The 20,704-nt window shown below is 48.3% G+C and overlaps 1 protein-coding gene and 1 pseudogene across 1 annotated transcript in view; both read left to right on the forward strand.

Moving 5' to 3' along the window:
• FA2H (fatty acid 2-hydroxylase) overlaps positions 1-20,704 on the forward strand; it is a 75,496-nt gene that overhangs the window by 1,184 nt on the left and 53,608 nt on the right. The gene's annotated exons all lie outside the window — the stretch shown is intronic.
• Positions 5,656-6,175, forward strand: LOC114022252 (annotated as a pseudogene).

Here is a 20,704-nt window from a genome sequence, read left to right on the forward strand (position 1 = left end):
GCCCTGTCCCTGCCCCCTGCGCCCCCCCTGCCTGCACCTGTCCCTGCCCCCCCCCACAGCCTGCGCCCGTCCTTGCCCTCCGTGCCCCCCCCCCGCCGCCTGTGCCCGTCCTTGCCCTCTGCGCCCCCGCCGCCTCACCCGTCCCTGCCCGGCATGCCCTGTCCCTGCGCCCCCCCATTCCTGCCCGGTGCGCCCCTCTGCACCCGTCCCTGTGCCCCCCAGCCTGCACCCGTCCTTGCCCTCCGCGCCCCCCCCCGCCATCCTTGCCCTGCCCCTGTCCGGCGCCCTCCCCCCCCCCGCAGCCTGCCCCCTGCGCCCCCCCCCCCCGCAGCCTGCACCTATCCCTGCCCTCTGTGCCCCCCCGCTGTCCTTGCCCTCTGCACCCATCCCTGCCCGGCACGCCCTGCCCCCTGTGCCCTCCCGTCCCTGCGCCCCCCCCCAGCCTGCCCCCCGTCCCTGCCCAGAGCACCCCGTCCCTGCCCTCTGCCCCCCCCCCCCAGCCTGCACCCGTCCCCGCAGCTCCCCCCCCGTCCGGCGTGCCCCCCCGCCCTCTGCGCCTGCGCAACCCCTGCCCACCCTGCCCCAGCATGCCCCCCCGCCCTCTACGCCCCACGGTCTGCACCCCGTCCCTGTCCCCCCCCGAGCCTGCTCCCATCCCTGTGCCACTCCCCGTGCCCCGTCCCTGCCCTCCGTACCCCCCCAGCTTGCACCTGTCCCTATCCCTGCCCCTGTCCTCGCCCTCTGCACCCTGGGCCCCGCTCCCTTCCCTGCCGCTCTGTGCCCCATCCCTGCATTGCACACACCTCCCCATCCTCCCCCTCTGCACCCCGGTCCCTCAGGCCCCGTCCTCCCCCTCTGCACCCTGTGTCCAGCTCCCTTCCCCACCCCTCTGTGCCCTCTCCCTGTCCCAGTCCCCCTGTCCCCATCCCATCCCTGCATTGAGTGCACACCCCCAGCCTGCACCCCCTGCGCCCCATCCCTGCCTCCTACACCCTAGTCCCATCTCTGCGCTATGGGCCTCGCTTCCTTCCCTGCTGCTCTGTGTCCTATCCCTGTCCCCATCCTCTGTGCCCCATCCCAGCATTGTGCACACCCCCAGCCTGCACCCATCCCTGTACCCTGTCCCTGTCCTCTACTCCCTGGTCCCCCAGGCTCCTGTCCTCTGCAACCTGGGCTCCACTCCCTTCCTGGCTCCTCTGAGCCCTACCCCTATAGTGCACACCCCTGCCCCTTACATCCATCCCTATCCCTGCCCTCTGCACCCTGGCCCCTCCCTGGGCTCCCTTCCCTGCCCCTTTTCCCTCTACATCTGTCCCTGACCTCTGCACCCCAGTCCCCCGTCCCTGCCCTCTGCAACCTGGCCCCTCCCTGGGCCCCTCTCCCTTTCCTATTCCTGCAGTGCATACCCCTACCCCCTGCATCCATCCCTAGGCCCCTGCCTCTGCAACCTGGCCCCTCCCTCGGTCCCCCTCCCTTCCCCTTTGCCCCCTATTCCTGCAGTGCACATCCTACCCCCTTCACCTCTCACCTGCGTGCCCCCCTTTCACTTCCATGCTGGCTTATTGCTCATCTTCTGAACTTCAGCACTACCCCTCTACCCCCATCCTCTTGCCCTCTGTTCTTACTAGGATGTGGAAATATAAGAGTGGGGTGGGGGGGAGTAACAACACAAGGTTTGTGGTTCACTAGCCCCGCCTTAGCTCAGAGCAAATCCCTTTTGCAATCTCTGCTCACTTCTAAAGTGTTGCGTTGATGGGGATACTCCCAGAGGTAGAGCAGTTGTTCCTGGATGCCAGGGAAGGAAGATCAGTGGCAGGGCACAAATCCCAGCAGGAGGTGCCTAGAGGTGGGTTGCATTGTACACATCCCCCTCAAGCCTCCCCCCATCCATACAAACTTCAGAGAATGTCACCACTAAGAATAAAATAATTGTTTCTTTTAGGCTAAACTGAGGGTTTAATATTTCAAAATTGTTCGCAGAAGTGGGAGGAAAAATGCTTCATTTCTTCATGCAGAGATCCTGGTTCTCAATTAATTAATTCCGTTCTCAAATAGCTTGTATGCTGCTTTGAAAGGCTTCATTTCTGTGCATGGGCTAAAGGGGTGGAGGTGGGAGGGGTAGTTAACAACTGATGCCAGAGCAAATGCTGCACTCCCGTCACTGCATGGCACTGCCCAATGTTACACTGTCAATGATTATACAGAAACAGTGAGCTAGTCTCTTGAGCTTGTACCCAGCTTCTGTCATAAAGCTGTGTACTGACGCACCAGTAACTTTAGCAGTAAAAATTGGTCAGGTCTGAAATTACCAGACTTCCTCTGAAGGCGAAGAGCAATATTTTTGTAAAAGTATTTATGAAGAAAATCCATTCAACTGGTTTTGAGTAACTAGTCTCTCAAATAATTACCCTGATTTTTAAATCTTGATTCCTGTCTGTTTCCTGGTTTCTTATCCCCTCCGGAGGGAAAAGGCTGGTTACTAGAGCTAAATTCAGGTTTTCTTATAAGTACTTTATTTGCTAAAAAATACAGTTGCAGCTGACCACGAAGATCAATGACGGGGTGCTCACCAGGGGTATGACACACCAGGTTCAAACCCTTGCTCTGGAACAGAGCCAAAACAAAATCTTCTGATTTAATCACTCTGAATTTTTATTTGGTTTGACTGAATTGATTTTTTTTTTTTTAAAAAAAATTCTCTACTGGCACTGGACCAAAACATCAGCTGTTCACCAAGCTCTGTTTGTTATTGTCCCTGCAAACTTTCCCTAAAGTTAAATCCCCGTCAATTCATGTGCCAGCTGGATTTAAGGAAAAGTTTTGCTTAATCCTCACTATTCACAATAGTGGCGATAGATCGGGCCCAACCCTGCTGCTAATGCCAACTCTGTACTGTGTGTTGCTCGCTTCCATTAGCAGGCATAGGATGTGATGGGCATCTTCCCAACATGGGCGTCACTGCCCAAAAGCTTTACACTTCAGAAAGACAACAGGCAGAGATGGAGGGTAGGGGAGAGCAGGGGACAAGAGACAGGTAAGCTGGCCGGGTGATGACAGGCTACATGTTGATGAAATACAGCTTGAATGTGTAATCATGTTAAGCTACATATTGGAATAGCTTAGAGCCCTGCTGTTATCCCTGTAGGAGTCGTGATAGAAATGGGTGTTCAGGAGGGGACAGTGGCACCTGACTCAGGAAACATGTCTGGGACGTGGCGTGGTGACCTGGGCTGGAGCAGAAGAACAGAGGGTCACATTGAGACTGGCACTATTGGGATTGCAGCAGGGATGGAGGTGCTAAATAGGGAAGATCGTGGCCAAGGAATGTAATTTTAGCAGTGTTTTGTATCAAGTGTTGGAGGCAACATAAAGTAGGGAGGCCAGAGAAGAGTCTGCAGTAATCACAGCTGGATACTTTGGTCCTGGCTCAGAGTTCCTGCCATGGGAATAGAAAGAAAGATGGATCTTAGCTGTATGGCAGAAGAGGCAGCAGGGTTCAGATAGGCAGGGCAAAGGAAAGGGAGGAGTCAAAGCACACTTGCGCCATATGCACCAGCTTGTTGGGAAGGCCTGCGTGGTGCCCTCCGTTACAGTGAAGGGGGTGCTCGAGGTGGGGGGAAGAGGTTTGGGAGATAAGGTTAGGAGTTCTGTTGTAGCCAGGGCATGGTTGCATTGGGAGGGAAAGCAGCCACAGGGCATTGAGGTTCAGTGTCTGGGGGCGTTGTGGTGCCTTTCGAAGACTGACTTTGATTTCCCCCTTGTAACTGTGGGGTAGTGATCCTTGTGCTTCCATATTTGTAGGTTTGAGTCTCACTGGCAACTAGACTCTGCTTGAAATGAGGTTTAAATGGAGGAAGTACTTGGCTTGAGATGAAAAGATCCAAAAATGGCTCCTTGAAATTTCAGGCGTTTAATACTACTAGTGTCCCTCTGTCTACACAACGAAACCACATTGTGGCACACCAGTGTTGTGGCAGGTAACTTTGGAGGCTGACTCAAATGCAGGCCAGCTTTCTAGGGCAGGGATAAAAAAAAAGGTAAAGGAATTATCATTATTTGAAAACTAGGCTTGGTTCACTCTCTCTGAAGCTGCTGGAGAGAGATCTTATGGCAACAGAAGATTTTCCATCATCCACCTCTGAACCAGCTAAAGAAACTTCTCAAATGTACAGTAAACGCCAGCAGCTGGTAGCAGTGCTAGTTGTAAATCAAGCTAATCAGAGAAACACAGGGCTGGAAGGGATCTTGAGAGTTCATCTAGTCTGACCCACCCCTCCCCCCCAGCTGCGGCAGGGTCAAGAATACTTAAATGCTTATTCTCCCTTGTAAACGTGCTTGAATGTTACAGCTGGAGAAGCCGTACATCACCACACAGCTTTGTTAGCCGCCCCTTTCAGACAAGGCACAAAGAGGGTCCATTTGACACGAAGCCTCTCGAGTCAAGAACCCAGGGTCTTAATCCTTGCTTACTTTGACTCTCTTTTATTCTCTCCTCCCCCTCCCCACACTCCTTTGCCAATGTTGGAGTGAAGGCGGGCTGTTCTGTGCATGCATGGTAGCTGTACGGTGAAATGGCATATCAGGCAGTGCTCCCAAGGAGTCCTCATTAGCCTGGCCAGCAATGCTCACATATTAAAGATCCAGTGACCCATCATCCAATGCTTGTTTAAAGCTTAAACCCCAAGCAACATGCTCTCAAAAGCTAGTTGTGGGCGAGATGTGAGGGTAGTTACCCAGTGCATTTCTCACCAAACTCAAGCACTTGGAAGCAAGGCAGGGGCTACCTAAGGAGGCTATAAATAGTGTGTCCATATAGCCGACATGTACAGTATTCTTATCCAGTACAAAGAGCTCCTAAGTCATGTGACAAAGTTCCTCCTCTGCCTTGGTGGGTCCTGCACTTATTGGTGGATTTGCTTTCCTCAGAGATTCATGGCAGCCCTCAATTTGGCCACTTTTGCTAGTGGCTCAAACCTGCCATTCACTCAGGTAACCTCATCACTGGCCAGCATGGGAAAAAGGAAGAACAACAATCCTGCCAATCCACCATGTGTGTTGGGGAACAGCCCAGAGACCTTTCCCTCTGGGGGAACCCACAGTCCAGGTCAAACTCCTCCTGTGTCTGATCAGGAGTTGAGAGGTTTGGGGGGAACCCAGGCCCACCCACTACTCTGGGTTCCAGCCCAGGGCCCTGTGGACTGCAGCTGTCTAGAGTGCCTCGTGGAACAGCTGCACGGCAGTTACAACTCCCTGGACTACTTCCCCATGGCCTCCTCCCAACACCTTCTTTATCCTCACCACAGATCTTCCTCCTGGTGTCTGATAATGCTTGTACTCCTCAGCCCTCCAGCAATACGCCTTCTCACTCCCAGCTCCTCACACACAACCCTAACTGAAGTGAGCTCCTTTTTAAACCCAGGTGCCCTGATTATCCAGTCTGCCCTAATTGAGTCTAGCAGCTTCTTAATTGGCTCCAGGTGTCCTAATTAGCCTGCCTGCCTGAATTTGTTCCAGCAAGTTCCTTTTTTTTCTGTTTCGAAAACTGCCTGTTACCTTACCCAGGGAAAATGGACCTGCTTAATCTGGGACTAATATATCTCAAAGGGCAGCAGCTCGGGGACTCGCGTGGGGGCGACTGTCTGCAGATCAGTCAAAATGCAGACTCCAGTGGCTCTCCTTGCTTCCGCTGCTGTTCTAGGCTCTGGCAAGGCTGGTTTCCATATCTGTACTGAGCAGGCCTGAGACTCAGACTGTACGGCTCTCTGGTGTTTCCCATCTACAGCCGGCTCACCGGGAGTTCCAAACGAGCCCTAGCTCCAGGGATATTGATACTACTGCTAAGTTCATTGGTGCGGGTGCTGCCACAGTGGGGGTGGCTGGTTCAGGAGCAGGTAATGGAACAGTGTTTGGCAGCTTGATCATCGGCTATGCCAGGAATCCCCTCTCAAGCAGCAGCTCTTCTCCTACGCCATCCTGGGCTTTGCCCTGTCCGAGGCCATGGGACTCTTCTGTTTAATGGTGGCACTCCTCATCCTGTTTGCTCTGTGACAGCCTCTGGGCCAACCCACGGCTTCCATCACTCTGTGTCCTCTCCGGTTTGAGTCTGCCTCCTTCACCAGAGCGTTCCAGATTTATACTTAAACAAAAGCTTTTCTCCTAAAAAAACAAAACAAAACACTCTCCTGTAGCCATCTGGCCTGACCCTGTCACAGTCATCACAAGACCGATGTGGGGAGAGGGGCCTTTAACCTCTGCAATTCCTGAGACTAGGGAGCTGGCTCCTTCCTCTAATGCCTCACCTACCCAGTGGGGAAAGTAGCAGCCCAATTCACTTCCCACTGCTGGTCATGTCCATCCATCTCCCTCCCTGGCTCCTTAACTACTCCCCTGCAGAGAGGGTGCCTGCTGCTGCCATCCAGGGATGCGGAGGTGTAGAAAAGAGCCAACATAACAGGCCAAGGGAGCGGAAGATGAGGGCTCTCTCTTCTGCTCCTCCTGCAGGTCACCCAGTAGTGGTTCCACTCACTGCTGGCCTGGGGCTCTGTCCGCTTGCTGGCTGATTTCTGATCTCCTGTCTCCTGCTTTCAGATAAACAGAGGCTGGGGTTATAATCCAAGTAGGTCATTCCAAGGGCCTTCTCTCTGGAGTGTGGAGGGGCTCCCTTGTTGAAAGCTGCCCTGTTTGGGGACACTTGCCAGAGACCCCCTTAGCACTCTGCACCCCCTTCACAGCAGCTAGTATCAGCTGGAATCTTGCTGCCTACCCCTGGAAGTGATTAGCCTGAACTGGTGGCAGGTCTTTCATAACCAAGGCTTCCTCCCTTTCCTTTGGACTGCTCTCCCTTGGGGAGGGTGCCAGAGCCAGCGTTTAGTGACCTTCAGACCATGGGGTGCAAGGTTTCTGTTTGGCTAATTTTGTTTGGTTTTTTTTGTTTGTTTGTTTTCTTGGCTTAGTTTAGCCCTTGTGTTTCAGCATGGAGCAGCGAGGGCCGTGCACCAGCTGTCTCTCAGGGACGGCTTTGTAAATCGTCTGAATTTTGGTATCATAGGGCTCCTGTTAGCATTTTTGAAACAAAATTCTTCAGTCTTCCAAATCCTTGAAAGAGCAAATGGTCCCCAGCTTGGAGACTCTTCTCCTTTCTCCCATGCCACTCCCCTTCCAGCCCCCTCCCCCGTGCTCCCAACGAGCTAGCCAGACAAGCAAGTTCCTACTCTGCAGCCTGTTCTGGAGGGGAATGCCGTTCAGATTTAATAATTTTATTAAGATGATGTTAAAAAAAAAAAGGTACAAAGTTTAAGTGTAGAAGCTTCTGTTTATCAGGGAATAAGGTACAGATTATCAAGGGGTGCAAAATTCGGTTTAGGATCGGATGGCATAAGGAAAACATAATCTGCAATAGCCCCAATTGGGGCTAAAAGGTTAATGGGTCAAAGTACAGACATGGAGACACGAGGGTATGTTCATACAATGGCTCTGTTCAGGTGTGGAGTAGAATGAGTGGATACGATGATGAGGATGGATTTACCCTCCTTTGGTGAGATTTAATATTCAGGTTTCAGAGTAACAGCCGTGTTAGTTTGTATTCGCAAAAAGAAAAGGAGTACTTGTGGCACCTTAGAGACTAACCAATTTATTTGAGCATAAGCTTTCATGAGCTACAGCTCACTTTATCGGATGCATACTGTGGAAAAATCCACAATATGCATCCAATGAAGTGAGCTGTAGCTCACGAAAGCTTATGCTCAGATAAATTGGTTAGTCTCTAAGGTGCCACAAGTACTCCTTTTCATTTAATGTTCAGTGAGTTTATAGTTCCAGTCAAGAGCCGAGGAAAGCAGACCGTGGAGGGAGATCAGACACAACCTGGCACTAGACAAACTCTCTATCTGGCATCTGCTGATTTAAGTAACAAGTGACTTGCTTGCTGCACGCATGCCCTCAGACTCGGATTTGCTTTGCCTGGGCCAGAAAGGATTTAAATCCCATTCTAATGGCACAGCAAACACTTGTCGCCCAGAGTCCCTGTTAAGAGGACATGTCCCACTTGCCTTCAATGACTGCTTGTGTGTGTGTAATGGTGGTGTAGCCGTGTGAGTCCCAGGATATTGGCAATACAAGGGGATGAGGTAAGAGCTTTTATTGGACCAGGTAATAGCTTTTATTCTCTCTCACTGACAGGAGTTGAAAAGAGATTACATCATCCACTTCCTCTCGTTTTTTCCATCTGTAAATTACCCTGTCCTTTGTGCAGACGCTGCAGCTGTTTGGGTTTTAGGAGAGGCTTATCTCCACATTCGATGTGCCATGCGGGTTGTACTCTGAGCATTTTGGGTATGTGTACGCTGCCCACGTTAGTGTGGCCGCGGCAGCGCTGTGAAGTGGGTAGTGTAGAGATGCTTTATCGCTGGGGGAGTGCTCTCCCAGCAATTTAAAAAAATCCCCCACCCCGAATGAGGGGTGGTAGCTCTGTTGCTGGGAGTGTAGCTCCTGGGGACAAAGTGGTCTCTGCTGGCGCTTTTCAGCGCTAAAACTTTTGTCGCTCAGGGGTGTGTTTTTTCACACCCCTGAACGACAAAAGTTTTAGCCATGAAAGTGGCAGTGCAGACACAGCCTCAGTCTGTCTTTTTAAGGCCCCCATGACATCATGGCATGTCTTCAATTTTCCCCCAAACAGAGGCAAATCCTTCTCGCATAAGTCTGGATTCTACTGTAGACTTAGGCACCAATTCTGATCTCGGTGATGCTGGTGGGGTTACTGCTCTGCTCTGTTCTGTGAGAGAGCTTTGCTCTTGTTTCCCAAGGGTGGGAATGCCTGGTGTGCTCAAAGGATGCTCAAGCAGCCCACAGCTCTGTGAAATGGGACCTGCATGATTTCCAATAAGCACCTTCCAAATGGTTCCAGTGGAAGAACAAGCCTGCAACTTAGGCTTATCTCCTATTGCCACAATCCTGTGCTAAGGACACCCTATGCAGCTAAAAGAAATTCGTCATGTCTCTGGGTGATTCAGTCTCCCCTGGATCATTGGAATGTAGGCTCTAGGTCAGCTCACTGGACGTCTAGGCGTGTTGGTGTGTATGGCTGAAGACTGGACAGGCAGGAGACACATCCTGGAGAGGGAGGATTTTGAGGAATGCTGCATAGAACTTGGATGAATCTAATGCTGGTTTCTCCAGTCTCTGTTAATGGCTTGAACCTGTTTGACCACATTCTGGCCCTGTGTCTCTTATAAAGATAAGGTCTTTGACAGCAAAGAGGCTGGAGGACTGGGTGTGCACTTGGAACTGGGGTTTGCTGCCTCTCACAGCTCTTGCAGGCAGAACTAGTTAACAGTAGTTCTGAAATGCAGGCAGAAGCCCCCTAGAATGTATGCTGATTTGTTCACTTGAACTTGCAGAGTGGCTTGCTCTGGGATTGATTCTAATGATCCCAGATAGTCATGTTATCCAGTTCTGCAATTGCCACTATATCACATTGACTGAAGTTTGAGGCATTCTGCTTTTTTTCACTAGCAAGTCCTTAGAGAGTGTCTTTGAGTTCTGATTGCCAGATGCACTGCAGGCACTTCTTGGTGAAGTGGTAGATTCTGAACTAATAGCCTGAACTGTATAGAAGATTCTCTAAAATCCACAGCCTGGCTGATGCAAGAACTGGAGTCCAGAGCTATAAAATAGGGCATTTATAAACAAGGCATAAAGTTGGGCCCCCATCCAACAAGTCCAAAATTTTGCACAGAAATTAAGTATGGGGATGTTAAATAGTACTATATTTACTCAACTTTCTTGGGCATGAATGATGTTGGAAACACAGCTTACATCACTCAGTTCTAATGGGATTTTCCAAATGGAGGTGGGTGCCCATATACCATTGAAATGCATTGGGAGTTGCGTCTCTTGGAATCTCCCTGTCTAAAGTGACTAACTTTTGTAGGCTTAAGTGGTCTAATTCTCTCTGCCTTGTATGAGACTCAAGGGTCTCTGAGCAGTGGCCTGAGTGAATGTTGTTGTTTGGCTACTGCATGTTCTAATCAGGGTTCCCGATTCCCTAATTTTTAGTTTGCTGTTTTCAGAGTTGGTGTCCCATGCGTGCCACCCTTTTGGGGTTAAAGCGTTTCCCATGTCCCAGCTTCCAGGGAGCACTTCTGGGGCTTGGGCTTCCAGGTATTTGAGAGACTCAGGCAGGCATGTCCATGTCTGCTCATGCTTCTGTGGGTCCTGAGTGTGTGTCCTCCAGACAACCGCTCCCTGGCACATATCCTGGGATGAATCAATAAACCCAATTATCTGAAATAAATCATCACTAGTTTTGCAATCAGAATAGAAAGAAATCAAAGGTAAGTGGGATAATTATAATCTAGTCTCTATTCTGGGTAACAGCCTTGCTAGATTGGGGGGGAAGAAATCATATAATTGAGTCTCTGATTTAAGCAAAATACACTTTGATCAAGGCATCACTGGTGGTATGCTGCTGTCAGTAAAAAGCCCCTGTACTATCACATTCCTTGGCTTGGCATGGGTAGGGGTGAACTGCCTGCATCCTCCCTTACAAAAGAAGATCTCATGTTCCATTCAGAAGTGCTGTAAATATCATGATGCTTTTTGTGGCTGATTGAACTTCTTCTTCTTCTTCATCTCCTCACAAAGGCACCAAATGTTTAATGACACTTCTAATTAACGTACGTTGCTTTAATGTCCTGTGGCCTTCTGGATGGCTGAAGAGGACAAGAGCTTCGAGGACTCTACTAGTCTTCTGTCTTCCTTCTATCTTGTGGTGCAGGGGAAGAGCCCATCTGGGGACAGGGGAGCAAGGTTCTGTTAGGGCTGGGGCCTGACATTCTCGGGGTACAAATCTCACTTATGCTCCAGTTTGTCCAATCCACGATCTCTCGCAAGCACATGTAACTAATAAAGGGTGCATTGTGGTGAGGATTGGGTAGCAGCCTCACCTTATCTTGAGTTTGGTATTTTACTTCTTGAATCCCACCCCTCAAGACTGATTATCTTAAACCATGAGTGTCGCAAGCCAGCCACACCTCAGCTAGCTACAGAACCGGCTCCTTGGCTCGAGGGCAGGGTGGGAAGTGAAGTGGTAGAAGCCAAGAGTGTGAATTTACTCTTGTAGGGCTCCTAATATCACCAGAGGGAAACTGAAACAATGGAAGGGTTTGAGCTGCAGAGAGAGCACTTCCTCATTAATAACAACAATAATTTCTTATATACACTTATATTGTAGTAGTGTTGGTCCCAGGATATGAGAGAAGGTGGGTGAGGTAATAACTTTCATTGGACCAACTTCTGTTGTTGAGAGGGATGAAGGCCTGGCCTATGTTACAGAGTCAGGTTGCCATAAGTTCCTTGCGTCAGCCTAGATGTGGAAATGTCTTCACTTAAATTTGGCTCCCGCCAACATAAATGCCTCTCTACGCTAATTTAGTAACACACCTCCCTATACGGCTTAGTCATGGTCGATGTAATTAGGTCAACGCCCTGTCAGTGTAGACCCTGAACGTGAACAATGGTTCACGTTGACTGTTACTGGCTCTCGGGAGTGCCCCACATTGACAATACAATCAATAGAAGTGCTCCTGGTGATGATGCAGACACAAGGAGCCAAGCGTGCGCGCAGAAGCAATTTAATAACTGTGCTTGGCTGTATGTCGATGTAATATTGTAGTGTAGAGATGGCCAAGTTTCTGAGTTTACAAAGCTCTTCTTCAGGTCTGGGAAACTAAGGCCACATCTACATTAGCGAACGCCCAGGGCACAGCTGTATTGATGCTATAAGATCGTTCGTGTAGCTGCTCTATGCCAACTGAGGGGAGATCTCCCATTGACGTAATAAAACCACCTAAATGAGAGGTGATAGGCGTGCACATGAGTGCTCATGCCAGCCACAGTGACATACCTGCACCATTGCAGCTGCGCTGTGGTAGTGTGTCTGATGAAGACGCTTTAAGCCCCCCCCGGGGCAGGGGAGGGTTCTCCTGTCGACTTAATTACTCCACCTCTGCGAGAGGCAATAGCTATGTCAGCAAGAGAAGCTCTCAGGTCAGCATAGCACTGTCCACACCAGTGCTTAGGTCAGTGTAATTTATGTCACTCGGGGTGGGGATTATTCACATCCCATAGCAACGTAAATTATACCAAAGTAAGTGGTAGTGTAGACAAGCCCCAAGTTATTTTCCCAGACCTGAAGAGCTCTGTGTAAGCTCTGAAGCTTGTCTCTCACCAACAGAAGTTGGTCCAGTAGAAGAGATTCCCTCACCCACCTTGTCTCTCTTTCTTATGTAGCGCTTTTCATCAGTAGAGTCACAATCTTGTAATGCATTTATCCTTTGAGGTAGGGAAGCAGTGTTATTCTCATCTTAGAGATGAGAAACTGAAGCCCAGAGAGGCTAAGTGACTTGCCCAAGGTCATGTAGGAAGTCCATGGCGGAGCAGGAAGCTGAACCTGGGTTTTCCCACCACCATTGGCCCATTCTTCTCTTCTTACGTAAGAGCTGACAACAAAACAGCTATGGCAGGACCTTACTAACAACTGGCAAACCAGCCAGCAGTTATTAAATAAACCAAATAAAGCAAGGACAATGAATCAGGTTGGTTTATTTTTTGACAGCTGCAATTCAATTGGCCTGTGTGTTTGTAGGATGTTTGAGATCAGAGCCTCAGTCTTGACGTTGATGCCGTAAAATTTTACGGCATCGAGAGTACCATGCGCTAATACTTCATTCTGGGAAGTTAGACAAGGCTGAGAATAATTTGAGCCCTCACTACAGCACTCTTAGAGCCGAGTGGTGGGGAGATGCCCTCAGTTTGCATAAGTGAGCAGATGAGCTAGATTCTATGGTGTTTGGGTCCTAACTCCACAAATGGATTTCAGGAGCTCAACTTCTTTGAAAACCAAAGCTATGTCTGTACAATTGGCCTCTGGAAGCTCCTGGCAGAGGGTGGTCTTTTCTCCCCTTTCCTTCCCCCCCCAGCCTCTTGCTTTCAAGTAGCAGAAGCTTGTCAGACATTTTGATTTGGGTTATGTTTTGTTTTTTGTTTTTTTTTTTAATTCCAGTTCCTGATATCTCTTCTCTAAACCTTACCCTCAAAAATTTAAATAAATCAAACCAAACTAACATGATGTGTGTGAACCTTCACTCTGCTTGTGTGTGATATCCCTTTCTCCTGCTCTGTCTGTCTTGTTTGTTCAGATTACAAGCTCTTTGGACCAGTGACTGTCTATTACTGCTTGTGCAGTGCCTACCCCGATCTTTATCTTGGTTGGCGTTAACATAATAAACAATGATAAATCGTGCGTAGCGATCACATTTGCTAGTGGGTGGGACTTTATCTGCGTAGTCCTGCCCTGGTCTGATTGGGACTAACCATAGGCATCATGTGAATGCAATTTATAATCCTTCAGAAAGGACTGTTCCAGGTGCAACAGGAAATGGCTCTCCCCTTGCAAGGTCTGGATGAAGACGACGTTGGCTGTGTTTCCTTTGTTTCAGTTTTGTGGGGTTTTCTTTTCGCAGGAACATGAGACCTCACTTGGTGGCCACGTGTGCTGTCATGATGAGGCTGGAGCAATGTTGCCTTCACTCATGCAAGTAGTGCGTGGATTTAGCTAATATGCTGGCTATGCACTTCATGAGCATGTTTATGTTGACCTTCATTATCTAATACTCCCTTGTGGGGGTTGGAGATGATAGAAAGTCTGGGGGCAAATCATAAAACTTTCCGTCTACCTTAATGACTCAAATTACAGGAGGGCTGCAGTGAGCTCTAGGCCAGTGGTTCTCAACTTTTTTTCATTTGCGGACCCTTAAAAAAGTCAACTGGAGGTGTGGACCTCTTTGGACATCTATTGTCTGTATATAAAGTCAAATTCTGTTCAGTTTTCAGTCTGTCTTTTGTGGATCCCTTAGTCATAAGCTGCAGACAGCCAGTGGCTGAGAACCACTGCTCTAGGACACGCATGAGCATGTGAAATCACAACTGCGATGGAAGCTGCCTTGCAACCTTTGCTTGAATGGGTGTTGCTGTCCATGGCCCACCATCCTCTGGCTCAGCCGGCACTCCCGAGTTTTCACTCTCTTCTCCAGTCATCTTTTTTCTGTTCTCTGCCCACCGAACCTCGAATAAGGAGAGAAAGTCACAACGTCTGCAGGTCTGATTTTTGAGTCACCGCACTAGCACCTTTGGCCTCAGTGAAGTTGTTATTGATTTGATCAGAGCCAGCTTCCTACATCATTCAAACGAGCTCTCTCTGGCTAAGCAAACTCGGAGGGCAGGATGCCTCCCAAACCCCTTCTTGGAGCAGATTATGATAATGATGACACGGGGCACGATGCTCAAATCAAACATGCCTCAGACTATTTTGTGTCTTTGTCTTGAATTGCTGTTCACTTCTTGTAAAGCTTCACCTGTGTTTGTGGAGTACCAGAATAGAAATGGAATACCAGCCCCGAAGAGCTTTCAGTTTACATTAATGGAGAAGAGACGGTGACCCAGATGGGACAGGGTTATTGGAGGCTGATAAGATTGTGGTTATTGGGAAGACTCGTGGCGGTGGTCTTAAGTAACATAGAAGGCGTCTGTTTCTAAACATGTGTTTAAGGAAATCAAAATTGGAGCGTCCATGGGGGTATTGGCGACTCATGGAAAACTAGTTCTTAAATCAGGTGCTCTTTCAGTCTGTGGTTCCCTTTCCATGATTCGTTAGGGCAGCGATACTGCGACTGAGACTCGTGCGCCACAAGTGGCTCTTTAATGTGTCTCCTGTGGCTCTTTGCAGCACATGATATTAAAACACTGATTTAATTTATTAACCAATCAGAAGGCTTTTACTAGGTTATTAACCAATTGTAGTTGATGAAATAATACCTGGTCAGTCATTTTGCTGAGAGAATAATTACACACACACACACACACACACACACCCCTTGTATGTGTATATATACATACACACACAAAATATTTCCCTGGGCACACTATGAATCTATAGCACTGTAGTAAATGAGACCATGAATTCACACTCCTGTAGCTCTTCCGGGTAATGTAGATCGGTAATTCAGCTCCTGAACCACTGGGGTCTGAGCATCAGCCATTATTTCACAGCTCATCCACTCCTGCTGCTCTATCCAGTTGTTGAAAATCTCAATCCTCCACTGAGCCTTGTTCCTGGCTGCCATGGAAATAATCATACAATTGCATCTCTGAGACCTGCAGATTCCATCTGCACCATAGCAGGAGGATGGATCCCCGTGCTGGGAAGCAGTTATATTGCCTCAGTGGCTTTAAGTCACTCGACAGCTTGCTGCCTCTGTCAAGTTTCAGGTGGTGTTGGAGGGCTGGACCGGTGTTGGGGCCCCTGGGCATGAGTGCCCCAGTTCGCACTGGAGCCCCCTGTGCTAGCTCTGCACAGACCCATCAGGAGCTTTGAAGAATTTACAATCTGAGGGTCCAGTCCCTTGCCCCTCTTGTTTCCCTTCTCCTCTCATTCCTTCTCGCAACCTCTGGGTCCTTTCTCCTAAAAGAAACCCCCTCTCTCATTCACTATTCCTGAAGAAAGACTTCCCTGACCCCACTTCCCCACAGGGCCGGCGTGTGCTCTTTTCTCTCTGACTCCGCTTCCTTCTCTCCTTCAGTCTGACTTCCACCATCTTGGCACAGCTGAAACCAGTGACCTTGCCAAGGGCAATGACCAGCAATGCGTGGCCAAAGCAAAGGGTCTCCTCAGTCTCTCCTTTGGGGATCTCATGCCCTCTTCTAGCCCCGTCTCTCTGGATGTCCCTAAGAGTTCAGTCCTTGGTCCCCTGCTCATCAATCTGTGTTCTTTCCTTCAACAGCCTCATCATCTGTCCCCTTCTTAATTCTGCTGTATTTACTGCCCTGCCTTCTGTGCTTGGAACAGCCTCCCTCTGCCCAGCCTCCAAGCACCTGCTGTCTTGGCATTCAGGATCATTCCATATTTGCCCAATCTCCCATGGCCAATAGACCAAAGAGATCATCTGCTACCACCCTCCTTCCTCAGCCTCTGAGTTATCTGCATCGCACTTTTCTGTCTTTGCCTGGGCAGGTCCCTGGCCTGAGGCACTTTAGACTCTTTTGTGCGGCACTGTGCATCCCTATGATGCCAATTAGTTTAATATTAATGCTGGAGAATTAATGAACAAACTTTAGCTCTTGCCTCACGTTGAGCATCTCCATGACTAATGTATTCCCCTGGCTTTGGGAGGTATGGGCAGACCATCTTAGCCTCAGACTTCTGTTCCCTTTTTATTAGAGTTGGAAAAGGGCAGAGAAGGGCAACAAAATGATGAGGGGTGTTTGGAACAGCTTCCACATGAGGAGAGCCATGTGGTGTTTAGATGTTGCTTGTAATGATTAGAATTGGGATCACTGGCTGAGAGTCTAAAAGGACAGAAAACAGGAAGGAGGGGGAGGAGTTGAGAGGTTGGGAGAAAGCTACAGCGGGTGCAGCAGCAGCAGGTTGGTAAAGAGGTTTCCACTTCGAAAATAAAGTCCTGTTGAAGCTTGTTAGTACCTTGCCTGGTTGCTACAACATTTTGGCGACGAGGGTGGATCTTCTGCCTCTGAACCCACCTACGCCCTTTCTGCAAAGCCCAGGTGAGCCTCCAATTGCTTTTACTACCTGGATCCATACGTTTGAGACTTATCTGCTTGCAATCAGTGCTACAGAGATTTCTGAAGTAAGAAAGCGTGCTCTGCTAATCCACTGCCTTGGAGCGTCTATTTTACACTTTTCCCCTTGCAGATGATAAATATGAGACTGCACTCACTGCATTAAAGAACTTTTTTATGCCAAAAGTGAATGTAGTAGCTAATCACTACAGATTTTGCCAGCATGAGCAGAAACCAGGGGAAACTATAATGCAATATATTGCTTCCCTGAGGAGTCTGATTGTAATTTGTGACTTTGGGAATATGGCAGATGAGATGATTAGAGACCAGCTCATTGAGAAAACAACCATGCTTCATGTAGGAGAACACTTACTTCTAGAACCACAACTTACACTAGAAAAAGCAATAACCATTGCTACTCAGATTGAGTCAGCTACAGCTGAAGCCAAAACAATGAGCCTGGATACAGGAGGCATCGTCCAGGCTGTGACTCCTTTGCAGAAAAGTTCACTACCACTGCAGACACACAATTGCAAGAGGAAAACTAATGAAAAACCACTGAATCAGCAAATTCAAAAAACAGTAAAAGCATGTTTTCGCTGTGGATCCCTACAACACCTTGCAAGCTACACAGGATGTCCAGCAAAAGTAGCTCACTGCAATCATTGCAAAAAGATTGGACATTTTGCTAAAGTATGCGACAGTTCAATCAATGTAGCCAGTTCAATTAACAGGTGCATGCACAGTTACAATACCAGATGTTACTGTGCTGAGCGTGGTCAAAATCACTACTGCACATATTCCAGAACAGATAAAGTGCACTGTAAACGTTTCCCCCATATCCGCATGCAAACCACACTCTAACCGCTGAGCCAGTGTCCAACATTAGCTGGAATCTATACTACCTGATTCCATCTATCTGCATTACTTTAAAGACGTGCCTCTTACTCAACCCAGACTTCACTTGGTGTGCTACTTGAAAAACCATGTTCCAGTACATGGCTGCCTGCCAGTAATAGTTACTTTTGGTGATTGCTGTGTCACTGCAGAGTTCTACATTGTCCACAAAGGCACTCCTATCCTTGGCAGAGATTTATTGGCTGCTTTAAATCTCAGGGTAGTTAATGGATGAATTGATCTTCCTCAGCAAAGCACTCTTGCGGTACACACACCAGTTTCAGCTGGGACCCAGCACCAGGTTGAGGAGAAACTCGGCTGTGCTTATGGGTTTCTGCATAAAGTTAAAATGCGGAATAATGTGATGCCTGTACGACAGAAGTTACGGCGCTTACCCTTTTCAGTCAGGGAAGCTGTTTCAGAGGAACTTAGAAAACTTGTTCAAAAGGACATTATTGAAGAGATCGACTCCTCGGAATGGGTTTCACCTATAGTAGTGATGCAGAAGAAGGGTGGAGGCATTCGCCTTTGTGTGGACTTTAAGGGAGCCAAATAAAGCTTTTGTGATTGACAGCCATCCTCTTCCTCACATAGAAGAAGTATTTGCAGAACTCCGTGGAGCAAAGATGTTTTCTACTCTTGATTTGGAGAGCGCAACCACCAGGCTATGTTGCATGAAGATAGCAGAGACCTCACAGCATTTATTACACATGAGGGACTATTTCATTTTAAACGTGTTCCATAGGGTCTTGCATCTGCTCCAAGTGCCTTTCAAAAAATGTCATTGATTCTGAAGAATCAACACGGAGTTCAGTGCTATCTGGATATTATCATGTTTTGAAATACTTCTGAGGAGCATGACAATAACCTGCTGTCTGTACTAAACTGCATCAGCACAGCAGGCCTCCAGCTCAATAGGTCCAAATGCAAATTTAGACAAACTGATCTCTCCTTTCTGGGGCATACAATTTCACAGGCTGGACTAAAACCTGATCCAGATCATATCCTGGCAATTTCAAATGCTCCTCCTCCAACAGATTTGCAAACCTTACATTCCTTCTTGGGTCTTACCTCCTGGTATGCAAAATTCATTCCCATTTATGCTTCTGTCATTGAACCGTTATGGGAATTACTACGGAGAAGTTCAACCTTAGTGTGGACAATGGATCATAGGATATCAGGGTTGGAAGGGACCTCAGGAGGTCATCTAGTCCAACCCCCTGCTCAAAGCAGGACCAATCCCCAATTTTTGCCCCAGATCCCTAAATGGCCCCCTCAAGGATTGAACTCACAACCCTGGGTTTAGCAGGCCAATGCTCAAACCACTGAGCTATCCCTCCCCCCACAAGCTAGTTTCGAAACGGTGAAAGACTTGATTGTGCATAGTCCAGTACTTGCACTATTCAGTCGTGCATTGCCCACAATTGTAACTAATGATGCTTCTGATTATGGACTTGGGGCTGTTCTCACACAACTGCATGAGGACAACACAGAGAGGACGGTTGCATTTGCTTCAAGGACGCTAAGTAATGCTGAGAGAATATTCTACAGTCGAAAAAAGAGCTTGTGTCTGGGCTACGGAAAAATGGAGAACTTGTGGGGGCCGCACGTTCAAGTTGCGCACAGACCACAGCCCTTTGACGACCTTGCTCACCACGAAAGGACTGGGAAGAGCAGGATACCGTATTGCTAGAGGGTCTGCAAGACTACTCTCTTCCAATTATGAACTGGAATATAAGCCTGGAAACCCAAATGTGGTCGCTGATTGCCTTTCTCGCCTGCCTTTGCCTTCACCAGATGGACCACCGGAGGATGAGGTTGTCGTGGTGCGCTTATTACAAGCACTCTCGCTGCAGTTAGAAGGGAACAATTTCAAGCTGCTTGTTCAGCGTGTCCAGTTCAACAAAAACTACGGGAATTTCTGACAAAGATGGCCCAGTCACCCTAAAAACCTTGACCTAGTTTTGCTGCCTTATTTTAGAGTTCGGGATGAACTTTCTTTGTTTGCAAAAAGAAAAGGCGTCCTTGTGGCACCTTAGAGACTAACAAATTTATTTGAGCGTAAGCTTTCGTGAGCTACAGCTCACTACATCCGATGAAGTGGGCTGGCGCTCACGAAAGCTTTTGCCCAAATAAAAAAGGTTCTACAAGTACTCCTTTTCTTTTTGCGGATACAGACTAACACGGCTGCTACTCTGAAACCTTTGTTTGATGGCTGTGTGCTACGAGGTACACACCGGCTCCTTGTGCCAGAAGAATTACAGTCAAAACTCATACATCTGGCACACGATACTCATCAAGGAATTGTCCGAACCAAACAACGACTACGGGATCTGTATTGGTGGCCAGGGATGGACTCTCAAACTGAAACACTCATAAAATCCTGTGTCACTTGCCAAATGCATAAGACAGCAGTAACATGTACCCCTCCATTACAGCCTGTTCCTCTTCCTGAATCTGCATGGGGAAAAAGTGGTGGTTGACATTGTAGGACCCTTTGATACTGCTCCAACTGACTTCCGTTATGCCATCACTTTAACAGACTATTTCAGTAAATGGTCTGAGGTAGCGTTTACATTACAAATCTCTTCTGCTACAGTAATTAAGTTCCTCTCTTCAGTTTTTAGCAGGGAAGGTAACACCAAAGAACTGGTTTCAGATAATGGTAGTCAATTTACTTCCCTGGAGTTTGAAACTTTTCTAGCACAGAGGAGCATTTTACACAGACGGTCATTTCTATATTACCCTCAAGCCAGTGGGGAAATCGAACCATTTAACAGAAGTTTGAAGAGTTTGCAAACGGGTAAACTAGAAGGGTGATTGTGGATACCCTTCACTACTGATTTCTTGCAAGCATACCGGGCTACATGACATGCCACAACGCAAAGATCACCCGCAGGGAAATGGGAAACAGATGAATACTAAACTGAACATTGCTGGATTGTTAAAGGCATGACCTGATGCCCCAAACGAGGATGATGTGAGGAAAAACAGTCAAACAGAACCAAGCAAAGTCTAAGGCTTTCACAGACAAGTGGCGGGGTGTGAAGGAACCAAGTTTGAGTGTGGTTCCTTCCTCAGAATACGAAAACCTGGAATTTTATGCAAAGGGGACCATAAATTCATAGTTCCCCTTAAAATCATAGAGAAGAAAGGACCTTGCACCTATCGACTT

This window comes from Chelonia mydas, chromosome 12 (genome assembly GCF_015237465.2).
Source record: "Chelonia mydas isolate rCheMyd1 chromosome 12, rCheMyd1.pri.v2, whole genome shotgun sequence".
NCBI classification, from domain to species: Eukaryota; Metazoa; Chordata; order Testudines; family Cheloniidae; genus Chelonia; species Chelonia mydas.